Source organism: Neopelma chrysocephalum, unplaced genomic scaffold, assembly GCF_003984885.1.
Source record: "Neopelma chrysocephalum unplaced genomic scaffold, ASM398488v2 Primary Assembly neopelma1_61b, whole genome shotgun sequence".
Taxonomy (NCBI): Eukaryota; Metazoa; Chordata; class Aves; order Passeriformes; family Pipridae; genus Neopelma; species Neopelma chrysocephalum.
The window spans coordinates 3,865,227-3,875,674 of record NW_020897717.1 but is presented as its reverse complement, the minus strand read 5'-3'; the positions used below and the strand labels follow the sequence as shown (position 1 = coordinate 3,875,674).

General features: G+C 41.0%; 1 long non-coding RNA gene across 1 annotated transcript; it reads left to right on the top strand.

The window, feature by feature from the left end:
• The first annotated feature begins 406 nt into the window (after positions 1-406).
• On the top strand, positions 407-5,227 carry LOC113966780. Its single transcript, XR_003533953.1, has 3 exons — positions 407-604; positions 2,118-2,247; positions 5,099-5,227. It is a non-coding gene; the product is annotated as an uncharacterized LOC113966780 (long non-coding RNA).
• The last annotated feature ends 5,221 nt before the right edge of the window (positions 5,228-10,448 follow it).

The window sequence follows — 10,448 nt, the reverse complement described above, 5'->3', positions numbered from 1 at the left end:
CACTAATAATGCCATACCTAAAAGCAAAATGAAATGCTGCCATTCACAACATAAGTGCCTGTCATCCCTCTGAAGTGAATGAGGGGAATTAAGCACCTGGGAATTGGATTTACAGTCTACAAAGTGCTGGGGCATGGGAGGCAAGATGCTTCGGTCAGACAATATTTTGGCTGTCTCTTGCACTGATCCTACCTATGTCACACACTGGTTCTGCTGAACTGTGTCTCCTGGACATGAGCCACTTAGAGCCAGGAGCGTAGTTCTCATTAGTAGAGTGCCAAACCTGATCTAGTAATCCTGCTGGGAAGCTGGGAGTATTTAACTCATGCTTATGACCCCTTATCATAGTTGCTCAGCTTCTCTTCAGTCTGAAGCATGCACCTGCTTGGGGTGTAAGCAGAGAAAGCCCAAGTCTTCCTGCAGAAGATCATGTAGAGGTTCCCTTAGGTGCCTAATTCTGGCCACGACAGATGTCCGTTTTGTGATACGTAGTAACGACTAGAGATTGCCATTTTCCATCTGCTCAGCATGGGCCATCATCTAGTTCTGCTGGAAGAAGAGACTGCAGTAATACTTGCATTTTCCATTTAGCCAGTTCAGCCAGGTAAACTGAAAATGCCAGCTTTGAAGTCTGAGTCCTTCCATCTGAAGTGATTGCCCCTTCTGTAATACTCCAGTGGTAGGGTAACTTGAGCATTCTTCAGAAGGAATACATCAAACTGGGGGGTTTTTTCCCCTTTTTTTTTATTTACTGGGGAGTAGCGTGGCTAGAAGGCTATTCAGTGGGGTGCCAGACCCACAGATGGGAAGTATAGTTACACAGGTTGGTCCTGCCTGTGCAGTGATAGCTGACAATTTAATGAACAACATACACAATATATTCAATGAAGTAGTAAAATGGAGTTGCAGTGGCCTTCAGTTTGATCTCTTGAAGTAAATTATGAATTGTATTAGAGGCCAGAGAAGTCATGCCACTATTGAAGCAATTAGAATTGGCCTCAAAACTAAAAGGGTTGAAGGCATTTTAAATTTTATGGAATTGTAATTTAAGCAAGAAACCATTTTTACAGATCATTTTTTTCTACCACATAGACATAATATGCATCCAATGTGCTCACTCCTGTTTTCAACTGCAGAAATATTCATGCTTTGGCTCATCTACAATCTGAATTTGTCTTAGCCACACCTCCTTGTAAGTCTGGCAGATACTCTTAGTTCTTTTAAACCCTTACAAGGAAGAAATAAAACACTGTTTATCTTGTCTTTTTTTTTTTTTTTAGAGGATGGTTGGCATATATTACTTTTTGCTATGCCCCCCATAAAGGACCTTCAGTATTGAATTATCACAAAAAGAAAGTTGAGGTATTTTATTAGCCACCTTAAGACAGTTTGGCCAAAATCCTGTAAACATGAGTTGATGTGTTGCCTTTTTACCAGCAGCCATCTCATTGCCATTAAAAAGACATTTTATTTTCCTGCAATACAGTTCTTTGCAAGCTTAAAAGACTGATGCCCTGGTGTGCCACAGAGTATAAAAGGCCCAGGCCTAGGCTGTGAGGGTAACAGGACATCCCCCACCAGCTGAGATGAAATTGCTGTTGATTGTTAGGGTATTAACAGATGAGCTTATTACACCTTTATGCAAAAATGTAAGGGGTTACTAATACTATATTTGTGGTTGTCATGCTCACAGCGAAGTCAAGAGAACACAATCAATGCCTTAACAGCTTCAATGTGAAGTCTGTTTGTTTAGATAAAGTTTCACTTCACCTGCAGTTGAAAGAAAGGAGGAGACTGTGGCAATAAAGCAACTGAGGTGAGGCAGTTCTGCTAATTTTACTGTGAAAAGGGGCAACCTCCAAGACAGTACTACTGTCAGTAAGAGGGAGAGGCAACTTCTTAGGCCACCACAGAGAGATTCACTGGATTTCATTTAGCAGTATCTCTAGTCTCTGGCAAGTGTAAGTTTATTTAAATGAGGCACTCATAGCCCTCTAGATTGCCAGCTCAGCTAGTGCTAAGCTGATTTGAATTGCTTCTCATGTGCTCAGGTCACACATAGAGCTCTTATGTCTCAGCCAACATATGGCAATTTATGTACATGTTTTGCATTTCAGATGTTCATGCATATTTTATTAGAAGAAAGATATATTTGCATAGTACATACCGAAGTGAAGTAAATTTTTGAGGCCTTCTGGACTGCAGAACAAAACAAACCACCTGGACTTTGAAAAAGAAGCAATTATGGTGAGCTGAGGCACTGTTGTCACTGTTCCTATTTCTTCAATTGCTTCTACCAGTTTTTACTTCAAAATAACTGGTTTTCATTATGAATGCCCTCATGTAGCCATATTTACTGTAAAAGGAAGGGCCTGTGTACATGACAGGGCACAAACAAGCCAGAGTGTTTTTCTTGGAAATGGTTGGATTTTAGATAGCTCTGTTTTGAAAAGATCTGTATCCACAGTGATATCTACCAGGGCTGTGTGTCTGCAGAAGCCCTATTTAGCAGATGCTGGATGGGGATAGCCTCTAGTGTAAATTACTATTTAAATCTCAGTTCAGCAGAGATCATACTTGACTTTCAGCACAGGCTTCAACCTCTTACTCAAGTTAATCACACACTTAATTGTTTTATTAAATGGGGATGGAATTAAACATATCCTTAAGAATATGCTGAACCAGGACCTACCACACAGATTGTCAAGACTGAGGGCTTGATCCAGAGACCACTGAAATTACCAGGAGACTCCAGTGGCCTTCAGTTGAAGCATATAAATGGGGAGTCACAGGTGTGCTTCAGTGTTGAAATACATAAATCAGGTTTCCTATCACATAGTTTTCATCTGATTTACTTACTTGCATGCGAACCCAAGAGCTGGAAGAGAGCTGAGGACTTAATGTTCTGGTATACTGTTAATATCCTGGAATAAAATGTCAGCACAGACAGGAGGATGACAGGACCTTCAAGCTACCAATGCTTCCCAGACTTCCACACGACAGAGAAGAACAATATGGTGGAACTGAAGGTAGAAACTGGTTCACAAGTAGGTCCCATCATTTGCAGAGGTATCTTTCAAGGTTCTGATCTTGCTTAAGCACAGCTCCCCATAAAGCTGAAGTTCCAATGCTTTTCTAAAGCACTATTCATAATTAAACAATTGTACAAAACTGCTCTGTATAGTTGAGGATGCTTGGGGGAAAAATAAACACCTTAGGATAAAAAATAAATATGTAAGTTTTCAAGCAAAAGTGGAAGAACTATAAAAGGCAAATATCCAAACCTCTTTGCTAAGTTAATTTCCATTGAGCTGAGACTGTCAGACTCATTGCGGCAGGGTAGCTTGACAGAATGGCTCAAAATTCATATGCCACTTTTGTTTTCATCCCCACATTACTGAGATTGCTATGCTGTGCCAAAGAGCAAGTAAGCTGGGAAAAGAATTTCCTGGCTAGGATCTGCTTGGAGGCTGCAAGTCAGCAGTGGAGATGGGCCCTCCCTCGATGAGTGAGTTAGAACATACATGTATCACGAGCAACATTAAGGATCTGAACTGGGGCCATTTTCTGCCTGGTAACAGGTGTACACAGGATGTAATCAATGGTCTTCTGTAGGTGCCCTGAATAGCCTTCTAAGCTTCACTGAAGAGGTAAAATCTTTGTTCAAGAGGTAAAGAGCTTCGTTGCCGCATACCTTTCACACCAGTCTCCTGTTCCCTACGCTATCTCAGGCACAGAGATTCATGGCAAAAAAAATACTGCTCACAAGGATAGACAACTTTTGAGCAGTGGAGTTGAAAGTATCTCTGTTTGTTGGCAAGATGAAGTTATCTCACAAGAATGGCTGTGGACCAGAAAAGGTCAGAATTGCTGGAGTTCATCAAACAATTAAACACACCTGCTTGATATTTTGAACAGAAAATAAGACCAAGAGGATGATTGGCAAGATAGAGTCTGCCTCTCCCCTTTGAGGAAACAAGGTGCAACTCAAGTGGAGGATACCATTTATATGACTCCTTTCATCCTACCAAGCCAACAGTGAATGGATATAACTATCAGCATTTTTGGTGAAAACATCCTACTCTGGCTGGGTACAGAAGAGATGGCTGGATGGGGGCTGAAGAAATAAACACACACATTTGAATACTGGATGCATTTTCCCCAGGCTTCTGATATAAAATGTAATTGCATCAGATGTTCTCTGAGAACTGCCAGTTTGCTTAAGACTGTTCAGCAAATTCCCTCAATAGCTGCTTGCCTACACTTCACAGACAGATTGCAAGGAGGTACTTTTCTCTCAGATGCAGATGAGCAATAAGGTCTCAGGATTGATGTAGATACTTCCAATCGGCTTCATGAGCAAATGACTGCTTTTTATATTGTTTAACTGCTAGCATAGCCCACAGACTTATCTGTAGACAGAGGCAGCCAAGAAAGCAAGGGTCATGGATATGAAACCTCCCCCCTACTCCCCAGTGTTCCCCAATTTCATTGCTTTTATAGTGAAGATTACTTTCTAACAAGAGCAAAACAGCAAAAACATTTTATAAGTCTCTTCAGCAGCCAAAGGGAATTTATCAGAACCTTGCCAATAAAACCCACGCTCAAGTGTAATTTATGCCAGGTAAATGGTGAATCTGCACCATGGCAATTTGGACCATCCTGTGAGGGACCTCCAGCTTTTCTTTTTCAGGTCATATGAAGATTTCTTCAGGGTATGGGGAAATGGGTCTCCTTAGCTAATGCTGCCTTAGGGAAGGGCAGAACATGGGCAAATTCAAGGGAAAGAAAAAGCTGCCAGAAGGAAATTATTTGGTAGCATTCCTCCCAAAGCCCAGTAAAGAACCTCAAAAGGATTTAAAAGGCTTTTAGGGAAGCCACTGCCTGCAGAAACCCCACAGCATCAATCCAGTTATGCTGCTATAGCATGAGGGTGGGAGAGGATGGAAAAGCTAGCAGACAGGCGTAACTTTTCTGCATGATTAGCCTGGGCATCACAGTCCATTTCAGAAATGAAGAAAACTTGTCCTACTGGTAGAATAATGAATCATTAAAACAACAAAAATTGCTGAAAGTGTTCCTTCACTCTTGCTTTCAGATGATCTTGCAAAGTGGCTTGTTAACCTGTGTGGTGGGGATGGCTTCCACAGAGTCAACAGAAGACAATCCTCTAATAATTTTTATCTTGCCAGCCTTTTAAAGTGCAACATATGTATAAATAAATGTCAATATTAATTCCATGGAAAAATGCCTAGCGTTCTCAGAGTTGAAATTGCAAACCAATTGTGCAGTTCTGTCTTAATTCTCCCATCTTTAAAAAAAGGAAAAATTCTAATCACATACTGCTCTGTGAATCAACTCCAAATTATTGGAAACTGTCACATCCTGATCCATCAGCTGGCTTTATTTTTAAGCATATTCAAGACCTTTTGAATCTCTGTAGACTGCACTGACCACAGAGCTTCAGAGTAGACCTTGACTTACGATCTTCCAGTCTGTGTGACTGATTTGGCTGCAACAAGACTCTGCATTTCCACTTCACACACAGGGAGCTTCAAAGGTATTTTGAAGGCCTCAGGTTTAGTAAATAGTAGAAAAAGCGTGTCTATTTAATAGAAAAAAGAATTATAGTAGTCAGAGCCTGGAAGACCTTAGAAACAGAGGAAACTGTGAAACACCCCAGTCTTCCTGGGGTTGCAAATCTTTTGATTTTCACAATTTGTGACAGACTGGGAGGAGGGGAGAGCACTGAACCTCTTTTCTTCCCCCTTTTATCTCCATAGCAGTGTCTTTTAGTAGTGTGGAAAAAAACTCTTAGTTAAAAAAAAAAATAAATTAGCTCTCATCCCAGAAACAGACAACTTTTCTATCATCCCGGAGACATAAAAAGCTAGCAGAAATTCTTTCTCTCAAGGGCATTTTTCTGGCTGCCAAAAAGCATGTGCCTTTTAAGAAGGTACAACAGGACCAGGGATGTGTTGCTTTGACAATACAATCAGTGACTAATCCAAATTTAGAGCTTGTCAGACCTGGAAGGAAGGGGAATACCTGTCTGACCTCTGCGGGTTGCCTTGTCACACAAGGAACCAGCCAGCACCGCAAGCTGGTGATACCTAAATGACTAAGGGAGAGGTCTGAATGGAGAACTGATACTGTTTGCTGATCAAGGTGTCAATTCCTACTGATAAAAGTACTGTTTTACTAATAGGGAAGTTTAACTCCTGAGCAAGTACATACATGCCTACCCAAAGGTCTGATCTGCAAGATAAGGATTATGCAATTGGAACAACCTAAATACTCTATTCCAGCTATGGGGGCCACTAGAAGTGTAACAACAAACCCAGCTACTACCCTTCCATTTGAGAACACCCTGCAGGGGTAAGGCAGGGGTTCTAGCCCTAGGGTTTGCTATTATTAAAAAAATAGCAGTGGACTTTGTCTTGCGCCAATTATTAGATGTTGCATCAAACTTATTTTCTCTTCCTCTCATGCTATTCTCCTAATTTTACACTCTTTTATTGTCTTTCTTTCACTCTTGTCCCCTTCTTTCACTTTTATTTCCAGTTCAGCTCCTCCTAAAAAAAGCCAATTATCAGTGTGCAGTCACTATGTAACACTGCATGACATCCTGTTTGTATGGCAGGATCTAAGAGCAGAAACTATCTGCTACTTTACATACACGCAGCACGCAGAGAAAAGCAGACCCATTCTTCAATAGCCTGCTGAAACTTATCAATAATGTTATCAAGAGTCATTGTGTCACATCATCCAATCAGAATTTTGCAAGGAATATGCCTCATCTTTAGGCTACTGCCATTAAAGTCATCTTTACCCAATCTTCTACATCTGAAGGTATCCCAGTTGATCTTTGCACAATTTCTTGAACAGTATCTCGGGAATCTCAAGTTTAAGACAGTGAAATAAATGCCCTCTTCTCCACAGTTCATATTGAAAAAACCACAGGAGTTATTTTTAATATGGAGCAGCTAAAAGAGTAATTGATTTCAAATACAAACTGCCATTTTCATCATCTGAAGATGACACTGTGACATCAGACTCGCCCTTATGGGATACAAGAAAATTAAGGCCCTCAGAGTAAACAGATAACCTGACAAGCTGTGACTATTCTTGTAAGAACGTTTTTCAAAACCAGAAACAGGCACAGATGGTTATTCTCATTCCAATCACAAATCTGTAGTGATGATATAGGTGTAAGTAGAAAAGAGATAGCTAGGGAGATGCTATGATATGATATACACTTAACAAACCTAAAGGTGATTAAATCTCCTCTTCAAGGTTCTGTTAAAGCACAGGTTTAATATGCAGTACCCAAGTTTTTTGGAACTGTCCCTTTTAGCTGAACATAACATTTTTTTCTTTGTACTCAGACTGCACACCCCAGCCTATTCATCTTCACTGTCATCTCAAATACCTACCTCACTTGGTAAAAAAAGATTACTTTTCAAGAGTCATTTTTACAGTAGTTTTGCTGAGCTGACCATTTTTAACTGAGAAGTCTATTGTTTGACAGACTGACAAACTTCCTTAACTGTCCATTACAGCATGAAGACTTCAACAGAAATGCCATTTTTAAACACAGTATTTCAAGGAGAAATTTTAAGGTGTCTACTATTTCCCACCCGCCCTCACTGGAAATGGTGAGCAACGAGGTTAATCCTGAACTATGGAACTCCCTTCACTTACTTAGTAAACCAGTTTAACGCAGCTTTTCTCTTAAGTGGACTGAGTCACTGTCCAATAAACATGGTATAGTCATGGAGGTGATACACATAAATACAAGCAAGCAGTAGTTTTGCTTCTCATTGCATCCAGGTTGTTAGCAAAGAATTTCTGAGTAGGCCAGTCTGATACGACAAACACAGCTGCCTCACTCCTGAGAGCCAAGTCTTTGGACACCAATGGCCAAAAGACTAAATAAATACCCCCTGAGCACTGCCTGTAGCAGGTCCACCAGCTGCACTCCTGCATTACATGCTCATCTGCCTCATCTATAGCTCATCTGAGCTATAGTATCACTCAAATAATAAGACTGATCTTATTAGCAGGCCCTTAATCCTCACTTACCTTCTCCTTTAGCCATTAGCTATCATTAACTTACTGGCAGTTATCTGAACAGGATGCAAACTTGTCAGCTACTATTCCTCATCCAGTCACATACTTACCACTTCAAAACTCCACAGTCACAAGTGACTAGGGAAGTATTTTTTTTCAGGACAGCTTGCAACCTTGAGGTACCATGCCTTAGTCCTGTCTGTGACTCCTAACACTACTAGGATGAGTTAAGAGACATACTCTAAAGCTTATCAGGCTGTAGCAAGCAACTGAGCATCTTCCCTCGCTGGGGAAGACCACCATATGGAGGTAGGGTTAGATCACGGTAAGCCCAGGAAGCTAGCAGGGGCACTTTCACTTCTCAAGAGGTATGTGCCAAGATAAATGATTCTCAGATTACCTAGTCCAACCCTCTGCTCAACGCAGAATCCGCTGGAGCCATTTGTCCAGCACCTCATCAGCTAGGTTTTAAATCTACACAGACTCTACAACCTAAGTTTTATCACTCTCACTGTAAAAGTCTTTTCTCCTGTTCCGACAGAACTTGGTATTCAAATTTGTGCCCATTGCTCCTTGTCCTGCCAGTGGATGCTACTGAGATTAATCTGTCCTCATTCCCTCCCATCAGGGATCAATAGGATATCCTCCTAAGCCTACACATAAAGGGAACATTAGTCTTTAGGCCTAAGATCTCCCACCTCACTGCCCAGTTTAGAATAAAACACCAACAGCCATTTTACTGCAGAGTCATGCCAAAGATGGTATTTTTTGCTAGTACACAGAACAGAAGAACCTCCACCATATTCATCAGACAGGATGAAGGATTGTCTTGTATAGCTATCAGAAGCTGAACTTAGAACTTCAGTATTCCTACACATATATCCAGAAATCTGCCTAGAGTGAGATAAGGTTTACTGTTCCACAATCGCAAAAGGACATGGAAGCACACCTCAGTCAAAAGGTTCATGACCAATGCCACTGGCTTCCACCACACTTGGCCGACTGTACCTGAGAATACATCCTTCCATTAGCAGCCAGTACTGAAATCTACCAATCCCATTCTGCAGCTTAAGAATTATGTAAACGGGGCTACAAGACTTCAATACAGACCTAGAAATCAGCATTTTGTTTACATAACAGCAACATGGACAACAAACTAAACAAAACCAGCAGTTTTGATTCCTGTGACCAAAACACTCCAAGCAGGGAGCAGCTAAAGTGGCCATAAATAAAGGTGGCCTTCTCACTTATTCTTCACCCACTCCTTTTACAAAAGGCAAATAACTTGGCCACGATAGTCTTTCATAATGGAGAGGGCCCTCTCCTTTTTACCATAGATGCTTCCACATGCACGTGGAGCTGTAGAAGTCTGCATAGGTTGAACTGTGATCCTCAGTCTACTCTCAAAGTCAAGACACCAAACAAAATCAAATTCTTGTCAGATCCCTGTTTGCATTACTTACCTTTAAAAATGAGACTTCCAATACTCCGGCAACTCAGAATCTCAAGTGGTTGTTTTGATGGTTCTGTCAAATTCTCCTTGACCTGTGCCAGCTTAAACACCTGTGTCTTGTCCCCAGGCTCCTAGACCATAAGCTGAAGACTGGGTGGGAAGTGTTGGTTCAGTCACCTATTCTGTAGAAGGCAAACCCTAACTGCTAGAAAATTTAGATTGCATAAGCTTCCTGAATCAGACTGCCAGTGCACGAACAACAGTTCTAAGGACTTCTGATACTGGCAACCTAAATACTTTTGACAAGCCTCTTTGAAAAGCCAGTAGAGCTGTTCATAGTCCTTGGAGAGCAGAGCTTTAAGATCAGTGACCATAAACATTTGATTAAGTGTTCCTAAATTCAGACTGAACAGCTGTCCTAATTTTACATGTTCACTGCAATCATAAATACATCAAAGATGACCGAAACAGTTTTAAAACATTAGGTAACTGCTCTGCTGGGACTAGTGAGGGTAACCAGGTGCAAGGGCCAATGCTTTGTTTAAAGGCCACCAGAATACCCAAACAAGATAACCATATAGCATATGTAAGGTCAAGTCAGTTCTTGCCAGGAGAGTAGAGAGGCAATAGGCACGAGCAGCCTCTGGCATTGAGTTCTTGGATCTGTCCTTGGCTGAAATCAGGTTTGTTTTCTGCTTTAAAAAAAATATAAACCTTGACAAGAAACTAGTGCAAGAAGCACAATTATGCTCATTAACAAATGAGTAAGAGAATGTTTTTCTTCTGTACTTTGAGCTGGCTGCATCCTGAATGGGAACTCAGATATGGCAGTTTCAGAAAAGCCCAAGTGTGAGACTAAGTTACCCCGATGTAGCAGCTGACAGGGAATAAACTCCAAAATAATTAAAAGAAAGCAAACAGG